Source organism: Chanodichthys erythropterus, chromosome 14 (assembly GCF_024489055.1).
Source record: "Chanodichthys erythropterus isolate Z2021 chromosome 14, ASM2448905v1, whole genome shotgun sequence".
In the NCBI taxonomy this organism is placed as follows: Eukaryota; Metazoa; Chordata; class Actinopteri; order Cypriniformes; family Xenocyprididae; genus Chanodichthys; species Chanodichthys erythropterus.
The window spans coordinates 28,158,174-28,173,139 of record NC_090234.1 but is presented as its reverse complement, the minus strand read 5'-3'; the positions used below and the strand labels follow the sequence as shown (position 1 = coordinate 28,173,139).

At 36.1% G+C, this 14,966-nt stretch overlaps 2 long non-coding RNA genes across 2 annotated transcripts; both read right to left on the bottom strand.

The window, feature by feature from the left end:
* Window positions 1–607: 607 nt before the first annotated feature.
* LOC137036404 (uncharacterized) lies at window positions 608–2,264 on the bottom strand. The gene is made up of 3 exons (XR_010897181.1): window positions 2,174–2,264; window positions 1,017–1,093; window positions 608–867 (listed from the first exon to the last, which is right to left on the bottom strand). It is a non-coding gene; the product is annotated as an uncharacterized lncRNA (long non-coding RNA).
* Window positions 2,265–4,156, bottom strand: LOC137036403 (uncharacterized). Its single transcript, XR_010897180.1, has 5 exons — window positions 4,089–4,156; window positions 3,364–3,419; window positions 3,034–3,121; window positions 2,444–2,508; window positions 2,265–2,327 (listed from the first exon to the last, which is right to left on the bottom strand). It is a non-coding gene; the product is annotated as an uncharacterized lncRNA (long non-coding RNA).
* Window positions 4,157–14,966: the final 10,810 nt, after the last annotated feature.

Here is a 14,966-nt window from a genome sequence, read left to right as displayed (position 1 = left end):
AAGAGGTGCCATATAGCACCAGCAGTGGTTCTTTGGCTCGTTATGATAGGGGAACCTTTTCTGGTGCTATATAGCACCTATTCTTATAGTTTTCTAGCACATTTGTCAAATTAGAGGTGCCATATATTGTTTTTTGAGCTAGCAGGGCCCGTTATCATGCCAGGTACTACTGTAGATGAGTCAATATGCTTCTAAATTACACTTTTATGAACGATAATTAATAATTTCTTACCAAATCATGACTTCAAAGATTCAAAATCATGTACTAAATGCTTACTGAAAAACAAAATACATTACACTTTCAAAACCTTTTAATTTATTTCTTTCAGCAGCAAATAAACTCACATTATACTCCCCTTTTATACACATACAAAATAATGCAACAAGCTTGAAATATGTACATTTTTGAAGACAATAGTCCTGTTTTTACATACTGAGTTATGCTCTGAAGTCCTGCAGTTTCTTTTTTGTCCTTCGGGATTTAAAAAAATATAGAAACTGGAACTTAAACCATAAGAAAGGGAGCAAGAGAGAGTATTGACTCCAAAAGAGACAGAAACAGATTGAGTTGTACACTCATTTTACAGATAAAATGAGATTTGCATCCTTCAATTTCAAAACAACATACTTCAAAAAGGTCAGTGTCTTTTTCAGTCCTTTAGGGCACTGGATTGGATTCGATTCCAAACGCAAAATATACACACAGGAGGAGGCCCAGTGCCATCAAGATGTCCTCACTCTACTCTGTGATTAACTGGCCATCCAACGTGAACAAAATGTGGTCATACTGCATGAGATGATCCTCCTGCAGGCTTTAGGCACTATCTTAGGTGTTGGGACGACAGGAGGGCTGGTCTGAGCATGGCCCTGGAGAAGAGGGGTAATAGCATTAACCATCTTCACATATTTATTTGAAAGGCAAACCTTATAAGCTAAATTATAACAAAATGTGCAATAAGTGTCGTGCTTTGATTAGATTGTGCTTCACACACTGTAGTCACCTGTTCATGGCTCACCTCAATGTCAAACAGCAACCCCAGGTCCACCTTGAACAGTGCAGGCAAGAGGAGAACAGCTGCTTCCAACTGTAGGCCTTTCAACAAAATAACATCATTAGGTTAACATAACACGGGGGATGCTTTTACCCAATACTTTTTTGTTTTGCTTTTTAAACATTCATTACTGTGTGTAAAGCCCAAAGTATACTTCGTATTTTATGCGTATGCTTTTTCTGAACTCAAAACAAATTAGGATCTTTTTGATGAAGTCTGAGAGGTTTCTGTTCCTCCAATGATGAGGGTGAGTAATTAATGACAGAATTTTCATTTTTGGGTAAACTAATCCTTTAAAGGTGATTACCCTTGCACAAATCAAAGCAATTCTCAAACAACACAACTGGATATTCATACAACTTCACATTTGTACGAGACACACACTAGAGCTGCAGGATTCTGGATGAAATGAGAATCATGATATTTTGGTTTCAAATAGAGATCGCAATTCTCCCACGATTCTAAATAGACAACTAAAAATAACATTTATTTTACTAGTTCTAGCAAAATATTAATAGCTGGACTCTAATTGCCGGAAAATGTTTAATTTGAATGAATTATTTTTAAAAAATGGTTTTGAATATATTAATGGCTCATTAATAAATACTTGTTTCACTACTGGATGAATCAGGGTTTAACCTTATCCAATCTATTGAATGAATGATTCAATGACAATGTCACTGGTTGCCACCTAGTGGCTTAACAAGGTAATTTATATACAACAGTTATTTGAAGCACCATGTTAGTTTCGATTTTCTCTATTTTTATCGCTATCTGATGTCCAGTGTTTATATCCTAACTGTAAACTTTTGTCTTATTACTTATGTGATAATTTTAATATTTGTGAAAGAAATCAAATAACCAAATCCTTGAATAACTACAGTGTGGTTCAAAACAGCTGTTTCTGGATCAGTGGCAGCATGAACACCGAATGTTCCGGTAGGATTTTTGTCAAAGGTTTAACAGACGCAGGCGAATCATTGTCATTAATAAAGTAGGATCGCGTGGGTGTTTGAATCGAGATTGCGACCTTTCTACGATAAATTTTGCAGCTCTAACATATACATACAAAGTAAATCAAAGGGGTTTCGGACAAGCCAGGTTGATGATGTATGTCATACCTAGAAGCAGGGCACAAGCTGATGTAACTGAAGTAAGTTGATTCAAAACTTTAACTCCCTCAATGTCAGCAGATGGTTCATGAAGTTCTCACCCTCCTTCCAAATAATGAACATCGCCATGGTGAGCTGCTCCTCAATCATCTGTCTGGTTATCCTAAATAGTAAACATAAAAAAAAAAAAAAATTCGGTCACCTTTTGCTAGCATAACTACAAAATACACAAATTTAGACTTATTTTTCTGAAAATAAACCAAAATAGAATATTCTTACGTTCAACTCAGAAAGTACTCCTTGATGAGGTCTTCAGGACTTTCTCTCAGGTGAATGTTTTCAGCCTGTGATAAAGCAATTGTGATTAATTTTCTTAATTAAAAAAAAAGCACAATAATCTGTAATAGGAAATCAAATTTTTGCAGATATGCAATAGCAAAGGACAAGAAAAAGAAAATAATTCATATTAATGACTGGCCAAATTTGCAATTAATATATTTATGGACAATACCAGCAACACTTGTGGCGTTGAGGGATCAAACAAACAAACAAACAAACAAACAAACAAATAAATAAATAAATAAATAAATAAAAAGGAGCTAAAAAAAAAAATCAATTCTTTATTTTTCCAATGCGTTTCAGCACACAGGCCTTCGTCAGTGCTAAAATACTACAGATTTGCAATTAAGAAATGCATCGGAATAAGTCATTGGTTTCATTTAAAATTATGAATTTATAATATATAATTATAAGTCTGAAAATAAGACATGCATCAATTAATAAATTAGCTTTACACCCTAATATATTTAATCATTCTTGATTAAAGGGATATTTCACGAAAAATGAAAGCTAGCTGTTAATTTACTTACCATCAGGCCAACCAAGTTGACTTTTTTTCTTCAGTAGAACAGTAAAGATTTTTAGCTGGAACTGTGATTAATTTAATGTCAATGGCTACTGTCAAAAAAAAAAAAAAAATTAATACAAAACAACAAGAAAAAAAGTCGCATGCATTTGAGATGGCATAAGAGGGAGTTGATGGATGTTTTGGAATGGATAATTCTTAGTCTAAAGTTTGTTAATGAGGATGACATTCAAGTCAATAGACCACATTAGATGGATTTTATTCAAACATGTCCAACATTGGTAATTCATATTATCTATTAACAATTATAGCCGTTTTTATAGAAATTACTTACCATGTAAAGTTATTGCAAAGTGTCCTTAGTCGTCAAACATTGAGGAGCTTTAGATCCTAAAAGGGAGAGGGGAATCAGTGTTTATAAATGGAAAAAAAAACTTGTTTGCTGCAGTACAAGTAATTAATTAGTAGTGTAAATACTCAGCCATTTCATTCTACTAAAAAAAAACACCTCGCGCTAGTCAAATGAAGTAACGTTAAGCCTTAAATATGTCTTTACTCACACACTTTATTCGTCATTTTGGTCGAACAAATCAGAGCTAACGTGAAAAAAAAAAGACAAATAAAAGAACTGACAAACATTACTTTAAAAACCTAAACTCAATAATTGTAATGCGAGGATCCCCTCAGCCTCGACTCGAGCGTCTCTCCCGCTCCCCACGCACTTCCTGCCCGCATCATTTCAAATAGCACGCGCTGCTTACACGGTAAAGGAGACGTTTCTTTTAAAAATTATTTAGGCATATTTACATGGTCCAAACACTACAACAATACATTTCTATAGAATAAAACAAGTAATGCAACATCTTGTATAGAATAGAAATATTCAATTAGCGCTAACCTTTATAACGTTACTGCAGGCCGCGAAAATTCAAAAATTCGGTTAGTTACGATTTCGTTAGTATTCATGTTCACAAACAACGCTAATTAACTCTAAACCGCTAAAACACATGTTCAACCTTTGCATTTTCGAGTATATTAATTAAAACATTTCCAACCTACCTTATTTCATCCGAGTCCAGGGGAAAGAAAATGGCGGCCGAGCAGAAAACTCCAGAAAGTCTCGTGAGTCATGACGTCAGAAAAAAACCGTCTGTCACGGGGTCCTTAAAGAGAAATTATCCTTTGGCTGAAAGTGAGATATTTGAGCAGTTGAGTGTAGCCTACTATAATATTGAGAGCAATTCGCAGAAAGACGAAGTAATCAGACTCAAATAGTTATAGCAATCCAACTTACACCCATATTCACTAACAGTGTAGAGGGGCTTGGGGACAAAAAGGTTGAGAACCAGGTTATGTTTAGAAAATACACTGTAATTTAATGTTGTTTTTAATCCTTTCCCCAACTAAACTAAGAGAATAAGAGAGTTAGAGAACCTTTAAAGAACTATACAGAGGCTTAACAGGTTCTTTGTATGGCAGTGGTGCTATATAGCACCTTAACCACAGCAAGGAACCGCTGAAGAACCACTGAAGAACCGCTGAAGAACCATACAGGTGCTTTACTGGTTCTTTATAAGGTAGCGGTGCTATATAGCACCTTAACCACCCCAAAGAACCGCTGAAGAACCATTTTTTTTAGAGTGTACATATTATGTTGGATATCTTTGCTTAACACAAAATAATTTAAACATTAGGGAGTTTTTATAAATGTATCTTACTATACTATATTTTTTATTGAATTGTTCCCCAGTAGCCAAAAGTAAATCAATTGTCTGTCACAATGAGTAGAACTTTTTTTGTGCCATATCAGTACCGTGTGATGGATGCGCTCGGCCACTATTCCACCAGTAAACGGATGAAAAATTCTATGCAGGTTCAGTAATGCGTGCTGAGCCTTCCTGTATGGTAGACGCACACTAGAATCCGCATAAATGAAGTTGTAAGTGCCTTTTTAGTCCACCCAGAGTGGCTTTCCATGCCACTTGCTTTTCATACCCTTCACATGCTGCATTGCTTCAACCATTCTATGTCACATCAGTCCATTTTTCTGGCAGCACTTAGGGACTTGAATTTGAGGATGTGTGCCACAGTGAGTATTTGCAATATAAAACTTAATAAGTTCAGAATACTCAAAACATTTGAGGGAACTCATTACCTCAAAACATTTAAGTAAACTAACTTTTTTTTTTAAATTAGTAGAACTTACATTTTTTTGTGACAAGTGGTGTCTCTCATTAACAATCACGTCATCAGCATCCCTTTGCTCACACAGTTCTTAGCCTCACTCCACTCATCATAATGTTAATTACATACAGTTAATTTACATAAACATCACTTTCAGATCTTGGTTAAATGTTAGATAGCAAATAACATGCTATTATAACTATCAAAGAGACAAAGATTACTCCATGTATATAATCAAACAACATACAGTGTATATGGTCTTAAAAGTTTTGCAGCCCATCCTCATCCTAACCACAGGCTCTACTCTTCACCACAATGGTAACCCTACAAAACTAACAGAAGCCCCTGTAAATCCCAACATAACACAATAATAAACACTAACTTATGTCTCCCTATGTTAATCTTGTGCAAAAACACACAAAATAACACTTAATTTCAACATTTATACAGTCTGATGCTAGGAATTAGAAATCTGCTGCAATTCAACTCAATCATATTAAGTTCAGCTTACTACAATACAATTTTGAGTTCACACAACTTTTTTCTATTGAGTACAATGGGATTTCATTATTATTTGAGTGAAACAAACTCAAATTAATTTCACTGTTTGGTTTTACAGTGATGTTTTGTTGAGATGCTCATGTCTGTGAGTGAATTAACTAATGCATCCTCTTGTTTATTTAACAGAATTAGCAGACCAGTTGTCTGCCTTTTAAATGTCCCAAAGACACATTGTCATCTTCTAGTTGCATCACCAATTATTGCTGTCACTGCATTTCGACTACTAACTTTTGTATTATATATGGCAATAGGTACAACCCAAATTCCGGAAATGTTAGGATGTTTTTTAAATTTGAATAAAATGCAAACTAAAAGACTTTCAAATCACACATTTTATTCACAATAGAACATATATAGCATAACAAATGTTTAAACTGAGACATTTTGCAATTTTATGCACAAAATGAGTTCGTTTCAAATTTGATGCCTGCTACAGGTCTCAAAATAGTTGGCATGAGGGCAACAAATGACTGAAAAAGCAAGGAATTTTGAAAAGATTCAGCTGGGAGAACATCTAGCAACTAATTAAGTTAATTGATATCAGGTCTGTAACATGATTAGCTATAAAAGGGATGTCTTAGAGAGGCAGAGTCTCTCAGAAGAAAAGATGGACAGAGCTGTGAAAGGCAGCATAAAAAGATTGTGGAATACTTTAAAAACAATGTTCTTCAACGTCAAATTGCAAAGGCTTTGCAATTCTTATCATCTACAGTGCATAACATCATAAAAAGATTCAGAGAAACTGGAGAAATCTCTGTGCGTAAGGGACAAGGCCAAAGACCTTTATTTGACGCCTGTGGTCTTCGGGCTCTCAGATGACACTGCATCACTCATAGGCATGATTGTGTCAATGACATTACTAAATGGGCACAGGAATACTTCCAGAATCCGCCGTGCCATCTGCAGATGCCAACTAAAGCTCTATCATGCAAAAAGGAAGCCATATGTGAACATGGTCCAGAAGCGCCGTTGTGTCCTGTGGGCCAAGGCTCATTTAAAATGGACTGTTTCAAAGTGTAAAAGTGTTCTATGATCAGACGAGTCCAAATTTGACATTCTTGTTGGAAATCACGGACGCCGCATCCTCCAGGCTGAAGAGGAGGGAGACCTTCCACCATGTTATCAGCGTTCAAGTCAGCATCTCTGATGGTATGGGGGTGCATAAGTGTATACGGTATGGGCAGCTTGCATGTTTTGGAAGGCACTATGAATGCTGAAAGGTATATAAAGGTTTCAGAGCAACATATGCTCCCCTCCTGACAACGTCTATTTCAGGGAAGGCCTTGTGTATTTCAGCAGGACAATGTAAAACCATATACTACAGCTATTATAACAGCATGGCTTCGTCGTAGAAGAGTCCGGGTGCTGAATTGGCCTGCCTGCAATCCACATCTTTCACCTATAGAGAAAAATACATCAAAGATGACCATGAACTATTCAGCAGCTGCAAACCTATATCAGGCAAGAATGGAACCAAATTTCAACACCAAAACTCCAGAAACTCATAACCTCGATGCCCAGATGTCTTCACCCTGTTTTGAAAAGAAGAGGAGATGTTACACTATGTTAAACATGCCCCGTCCCAACTATTTTGAAACCTGTCGCAGGCATCAAATTTGAAATGAGCTCATTTTGTGCATATAATTGTAAAATGTCTTAGATTAAACATTTATGTTATCTATGTTCTATTGTGAATAAAATATTTGCTCATGTGATTTGAAAGTCTTTTAGTTTTTATTTTATTCAAATTTAAAAAACGTCCCTCCCAATATTTCCGGAATTTGGGTTGTAAAATAAAATGTAATTGTTTTTTTGGTCATATTTAAAATACTCCCGCATAGCACGTGTGCTTTGCTTTCTGCCAGATGTCAGTCTACAGGTCTATAAACTCAGTTCTTGCATTTTGCTTTGTGTAGGTGTGACAGAAATCATTGCTGTGGCACTGGATTTGATTTGATTAGAAAAAAAAACAAAAAAACAACATAAATATAATGCATGTCTGTTTTTTTAATTATTATTATTTATTTATGTTAGAGATCGGTAAGATTTTTTTATGTTTTTAAAAGAAGTCTCTTATGTTCATATGTTCACCAAGTCTGCATTTATTTGATTTAAAACAAACAAACAAACAAACAATCAAACAAACACACATATATATATATATATATACACACCAGAGAGCTGCACGGGTCCGATTTTGTAAATCCGCACCCGCCCGTACCCGCAGTGCTTAAAACCGCATCCGACCCGTTTTCCGACAGCAGCACTAATTAAAATCCGCACCCGACCCGACCCGCTTAAAATAGAACCGACACCCGACCCGCACCCGAAATCAAATCAGTTTAGCCAATCACATTATACACACTTTTTTCAAAATTTTATTGCCAGGTAATACAGGAGTTATAACAAGGCCTTTGGCCTTAACATGCCTACGTGACACAAAAAATCTGTAACTTTTAGGTGGCAAAACATTTGCCACCTAAAACGCTCAAATCCCGCTCCGACATTATATACTTGTCTGTACTGTAGTTTATTAGGCCTCTACGTGTGGTAGCCTAGTCATTAAAGAAAACGATTTTCACAATTATGTTAAAAAAAATAAAAAAAATATATATATATATATATATATATATATATATATATATATATATATATATATATATATAATTTCATCTATGTTGATTATATGAGAAGTGAAAAGAAGATCATAAGTTGCGCAATATGTCGGGAGACAGAGTGGGCAGACATTATTTTGACCACTTCATTAAGTTTTTTATTGTATAAAGCCTTTCTTTAAAGTGAATTTCGTTTTGTATTAATTGTATCATAATTTTAATCAATGTTTTATCAACCAATTGCCTGGATTTAATAAATAAGAAGTAAATATAGCAGGCAATATAATCAGGACACGGAGTGGAGGCGCCGGCGTGTGAACTGGAGCTAGTCTCATAAATTAACCGAAACTCAGTGTATAAGCTACATGCCTCACAGACCTGAGAAATATATAGAAAGCTTGAAATGTGTACTTTTAAACAAAACAATTCAAAACGAAATAAAACAGACTGCTCTCTGCTTATGTAATCTGTATGAAATGTGCATTTCTCTCTGGCGTGTTCACTACTGCATCGTCAACTTCATCTTTGCAGCCGACACAGAAAACACTTGTTTATTAATAAACAATTGAAATGTGTCCTGGCAATATTTGACATATTCATAATCATTAGGCTACTTTTGCCGGTTCTTTGTGACATTTTTCATGAACGCGTCACAATCGCTCATAGTTAATATTGTTCTTTGGTGTTCAGTTTATACCGTTTTTTCAAATGTTATTTAATAAAAATACATTTTTCCCCTCAAAATCTCACTTTTATTTTCTCTCATCCAACCCCCCTGTGGCTGTGTTTGCATTAATACTGACCTTTCACAAGGCGCCGCATCTCACTGTGCACGCTTGCCACTTCATTACTTTCAGCAAGTAGCTTCATACTTTTCAGTTTAGGATGCAGGAACATTGCAAGTCTGTGTAAACGATGAATGTCGAACTTGTCCTGGAGAATACTGAGGCATTTCTCCTTCAGTGAGGAAATGATCATGCTATCATTTGAAGAAGCTCGCAAGTGGCGTCTGATGCGCTCATACCAAACAATGGTTAGATGGAGGGTCGGGGTTTTCGATGCCTCTAAAAAGTTCCACATTTGCGGCTATCGAAAACGAAAACTTTAAGGCAGGTTTTGCATGCAGCAAAGCCTTTCACAATATTGCTTTCTTCATCTGAGATGACTCCAAATTTCTCCCACACACTGGACTTGAGTTTTGATGAAGTATTGTCGACAACTTTACAATCTCCTCTAGCTATTTTTTTTTCAACTCCTCAGGATCCATCTCGACGACTCATGCAGCAGTTCGCGCGGTTGTGATTTTTTTAAAAGTGGAAAGTGGCCTAGAGACTCCTGGGAAGGCGCGGGCTCAAATAAACAAAAATATATATATATATTTTACCAACTTGAAATACAGGCATAGTTTTGTAGAAGTGTTCCTAAAAATATGCATTTATTTTTACGTTTGCACGCGACTGTTTTGAACCCGTGTTTAGACCCGTGTTTCCCCCGTGTCCGAACCGACCCGCACCCGTATCCGACACAGTTAGATATTTTTCACCCGTTTCAGCCAAATTTGCGGGTCACCCGCGGGTACCCGAACCCGTGCAGGACTCTGATACACACACACACACACACACAAAGTTCTGGTATGAAACTCTAATGGGCAGGCTAATAGGTCCTTTAACTCAACCTGCTTGTAATCACATCATTATCTATAGGACACAGGTGATTGTTTTCTGCTGGATTAGTAGCCAGTGAGTTTCAAATATATGAGTAGCATTTGCCTAGCAGTGCAGCGCACTTCAGAAACCCTCCCCCAGCTCCACTTGCATAGATCTGCTACGAGTAATTCATGTACGCTGTATTTTACAGCAGCAGCATGTCTTACTTGCTCACAGCAGTGTGTCGTGTATGTATTGGCAGTAGCAAGTCCCTACTTGCTTTGCAGCAGCATTAACATTAAGCATAAACACTGTCATACCCATTACCATGCCAAACACTCAGAGAGTTGTCATGACAGAAGTATATATATATATATATATATATATATATATATATATACAAACACACTTGCTCACAGGCCACTTTAGGTACGCCTATTCAACATGTTAATGCAAATATCTAACCACATGGCAGCAACTCAATGCATTTAGGCATGCAGTCATGGTCAAGACGGTCGGCTAAAGTTCAAAATGAGCATCAGAATGGGGAAGAAAGTTGATTTAAGTGACTTTGAACGTGGCATAGTTGTTGCTGCCAGACGGGCTGTCTGATTATTTCAGAAACTGCTGATCTACTGGGATTCTCTTGCACAACAATCACAAGGGTTTACAGAGAATGGTCTGAAAAAGAGAAAATATTCAGTAGGCAGCAGCTCTGTGAGTGAAAATGCTTTGTTTCATGCCCTTGTAACATTTCCATCCCTTTGTGACCACAGCGCACCCATTTTCTGATGGCTACTTCCAGCAGGACAACGCGCCAGGTGACAAAGCTCAAATCATCTCAAACTGGTTCCTTGATGAAGAGTTTCTGTTTTTTGTATATAGAATATATATTTTTGTTTATTGGCTTTATTTACTGCTGTACTGTATATAGTTTGCCAAACAATATACATAGCAGTTGATATCACATAAGCCTGCCTGCTCAGTGAGCTTTCCACCCCCTGAAATGCCATATAACTTTTGCTCAACAATATTCAAGGACACAATTTAAGAGAGCAGACACAAAAGACTGTTCGATTTTAAAGGAAGTAAGTAGAGTAATTTTTGAAGATGTTATTAAATTGCAAATTTCATAAAACGGTCTGACTGTCAAGTCAATATTACAACAAATAAGAGCAGTACATTTATTTTCTTCCATGACATGCTGCTAGACTGTCTTATAAATCAAATAATAAAAAAATAATACAAAGAACTGAACAAAAAACCACACTGAAGTCCAATAAAAGTCTGATTATGACCTCATGTGAACTATAGCTCAGAGATGTTTGCAAGACAATCTCCTGACATTCAAACTCTCTGAACAAAGACACACTCACAGAGACCTAAACATATCTTTGAGGGAGTGTCACTGGCTCTGTGCCTGGAAAGTAACCACCCTGAACATAGAATCTTCAAATGTATATACTAGGGATGTCCCGATCACGTTTTTTTGCCCTCGAGTCTGAGTCCGAGTCATTTGATTTTGAGTATCTGCCGATACCGAGTCCCGATCCGATACTTAATAGCCTACATAAAAAAGAATAAAGAAGAGTGAAAAAACAGATCCAGGAACAGTGCTTTTCAGGTTTTTCAGGTATTCAGTTTTCAAATAGTAATCAAATATAAAATATCACTGCATATTATCTTTACTGTATAAAATAAATAAAGATTAATCATTATTGAAGTTACAAAAACTATTCAGTCAAGAGCAGTGAGTGATTTCTTTGTTTTTTGTTGTTTGATTTAACATTAAATACAGGCAGCAGGAATAGTTGTTTTCCCTTTAAGACATGCACGATCCAGTACATATACTGTTCCACATGCGCTGTCTTTCTCGACTAATATACGTTCACTTATAACCGACTATGTTTGCTAGGATACTCGCTAAGACGGGCATGTTGACATAATTTTTGTATGAATTTGTCCGCCGAACCGCAAGACTTGAAAGAGAACTCAGTATTTGCGCGCTGACTGGAATAATCGTGTGCGCGCTTCAGATGAGCGCACACAAATCTTCTCACAGCGCGTGCGAGTTCTCTTTCGCGTCTTGTTCTTTAAGGTTTAAATCAGCAAGGCTTAAACGAGTTAGTTTAAATACAGACAGCAACGTGTGCTGTTCAGGTCTCACCTGCGCTCGCACGCTGTTAACACCCGGGTGATGACGGCGTAAATGACTGGACATTACAGCAGAAGGCACTCGCAGTTAACAGTTTACAAAGAGTGACTGTTTTGTCACTGTTTGCTATTTTAAACAAACCATATTAACCAATAGATGCGTCGTCATTCGAGATGGACCGCAGTGCAAGTGCGGTCCGTAGTGGAGAACCGTATGGTTCGATTTTTTTTACCGAGAACCGTTGCACCCCTAATACATATATATCCGAGTCCTAATCGGGAGGTAATGTCCGATTCCGATCGAGTCTGAAACCACATGATCGGGCCCGATTTCCGATCATGTGATCGGATCTGGACATCCCTAGTATATACTGTACATAAGAAGTCACTCTAGGTTGCAAGCCTTTCCCTGGCAAAAGCCCAGATTTCAAAGCCTCAAACCAGGACACATTACTCAATAATTTATCCACCCTTATGCTGCATAATTTACTAGCGATTGAATTCAAGAATAGGTATAGAAACCCCCTCTAGTTAGAACATCACATCCTAGCTTAGAGCAATGTCCTGATGTGTAGCTGTGAATTGAAACATGAGGGGTTTCGGCAAGGCGCCATGATCTTTTAAGCACCGCAAATACTATCTGAGAATTCATTCCAAAGCATAAATACTCAAACAAACTCGCCTTCTTCTGCCCTCTTTTAAAACGCACACAAATATAGAGTTAGAGGCGAAGAGGTTTAGGCTGTGTGTGAGTTCCATGACTTCAAAGAAGCATTCAAGCTTTAAAAAGGCATGTCACACTGTTAGCTGTTAACCTTTGATATAGAGACTGATATTATTAAAAACAGCCATTAAACAGGCAATGCATTTTTCTGTAGCTGGCAGGAAGTTAGTGGTAGCGCATGAAAATTGCCTTCAAGTACTATAGCTGTGGCTCTAGGTCAACAAACAAAGTGCTTCTCTCCAGATTTCAAGTGCAGCCATATGAAAAGTTAAACTGTTGTAGATTTTTAGTATTACCAAAAACAATAGAAAAGGAGACAAAGTCTCAGTAATGTCTTATTTGAGTATGTTTCATCAACATTGTTGACAGAGTACCGATGATAGCATAACTTAGATAATTTATTATTGGAAGAGTTTAACTTTTTAAAATGCAAATATTAGTGTTGTGGCAAATCTGAAAGAAATATTCTTTCATTGCTCCAAACCCTTTCTTCTGCAGAACACAAATGTTTTTTGGGGATTGGGGACTATGCATTGAACTATCCACTTTTTTTTTTTTTCAGTGAAACTATGCACTGAAGCCTTACTTGTACTCTCAAATTGCTCTCTTTTTAATCTCATTGGTGTCTTACTCTGGAGATCTTATCTGTTATTTTACTAACCCTATATTCCTATATTATTAAGATCGTGCCACAGAGCAGACTTTCACAAAGAGAAAGAGGGAAATCTCACTCACACTCAGTGGAGACTGTTAAACTTGATATTTTGGTGATCAAATGTAATCTTGTTTTATGGGCTTCTTTCAAACCCTAGAATTTAAATGATTTCAGTTCAAAATGCTTTAACTTAAATAGTAGGTTTCAAATTCAAAATGAAATTTTCTTTGTGAAACACGTAATCAATAAGTAGTTGAACAACAGTACATGTGGATGAATTCATCCTCTACAAACACTGACAAAATGTCTCAGAGTTCTTCCCAAAAAACCATGCTTCAATGAAATAATTATAGTATGTCTTGCATTGGAGTGCTTCCAATGAAAACTCATGACCTCTCTGAAATATGCATCTCTGAGGTAACATTGTACTTGAGTTATCCAACAAAAACTATTAAATGCTAAACTCTGTAATCGAATTGCATTGCATGTTATTTACTGACATAAGTCTAGATCTAAGTGAGCTAAAAGCTAGACTTGGATATCACTGCAGTTTTCAGTGAGTCCAATTAAGTTTGATTTTGTCTAATTATGCAAAAATTAAGAAAATGTGATTTATTTAATTACACAAAATTTGCCTTAGCACTATAACATTTTGTATGGTCTGTATAAGATTTTTTCTTATGCTCATCAAGGCTGCATTAATTTGATAAAAAAATATAGTAAAACAGTAATATTGTGAAATATTATGACAATTTGAAATAGATGCTGTTTTTATTATCATTCTTCAGAGATCATTCTAATATGCTGATTTAGTGCTCAAGAAACATTTCTTCTGATTATTAATATTGAAAACACTTGTGCTGATTAATATTTTTGTGGAAACCATTATACAATCATTTCAGAATTCTTTAATTAAGTGAAAGTTCAAAAGAACAGCATTTATTTAAAATAGCTTTTTTTGTAACAATACAAAAGTCTTTACTGACACTTTTGTATATCCACTGTTAATAGACAAATAAACTACTCTCTCTCTCTCTCTCTCTCTCTCTCTCTCTCTCTCTCTCTCTATATATATATATATATATATATATATATATAAATATATATATATATATATATATATATATATATATATATATATACACATTTCATTTTACACTTCTCATGTATCTTGTTGTTGACATCAAGAGCTGTGTGTCCATTAAAATTCTGGTGCAAATCCATCTGTTAATCTAAAGTTGACGTAAATCATGTGCTGTGAAAGTTAGACCTTCAGTACATCCTACTGAGCTAAATGCACTTCTATCCTTCAAAGCCTCATTTTAATTTGCGTCAAGATGAAATACTATGTCTACCCTGACTACTGTAAGTATGGCTGTGGTATGCCATTGTGCCCCT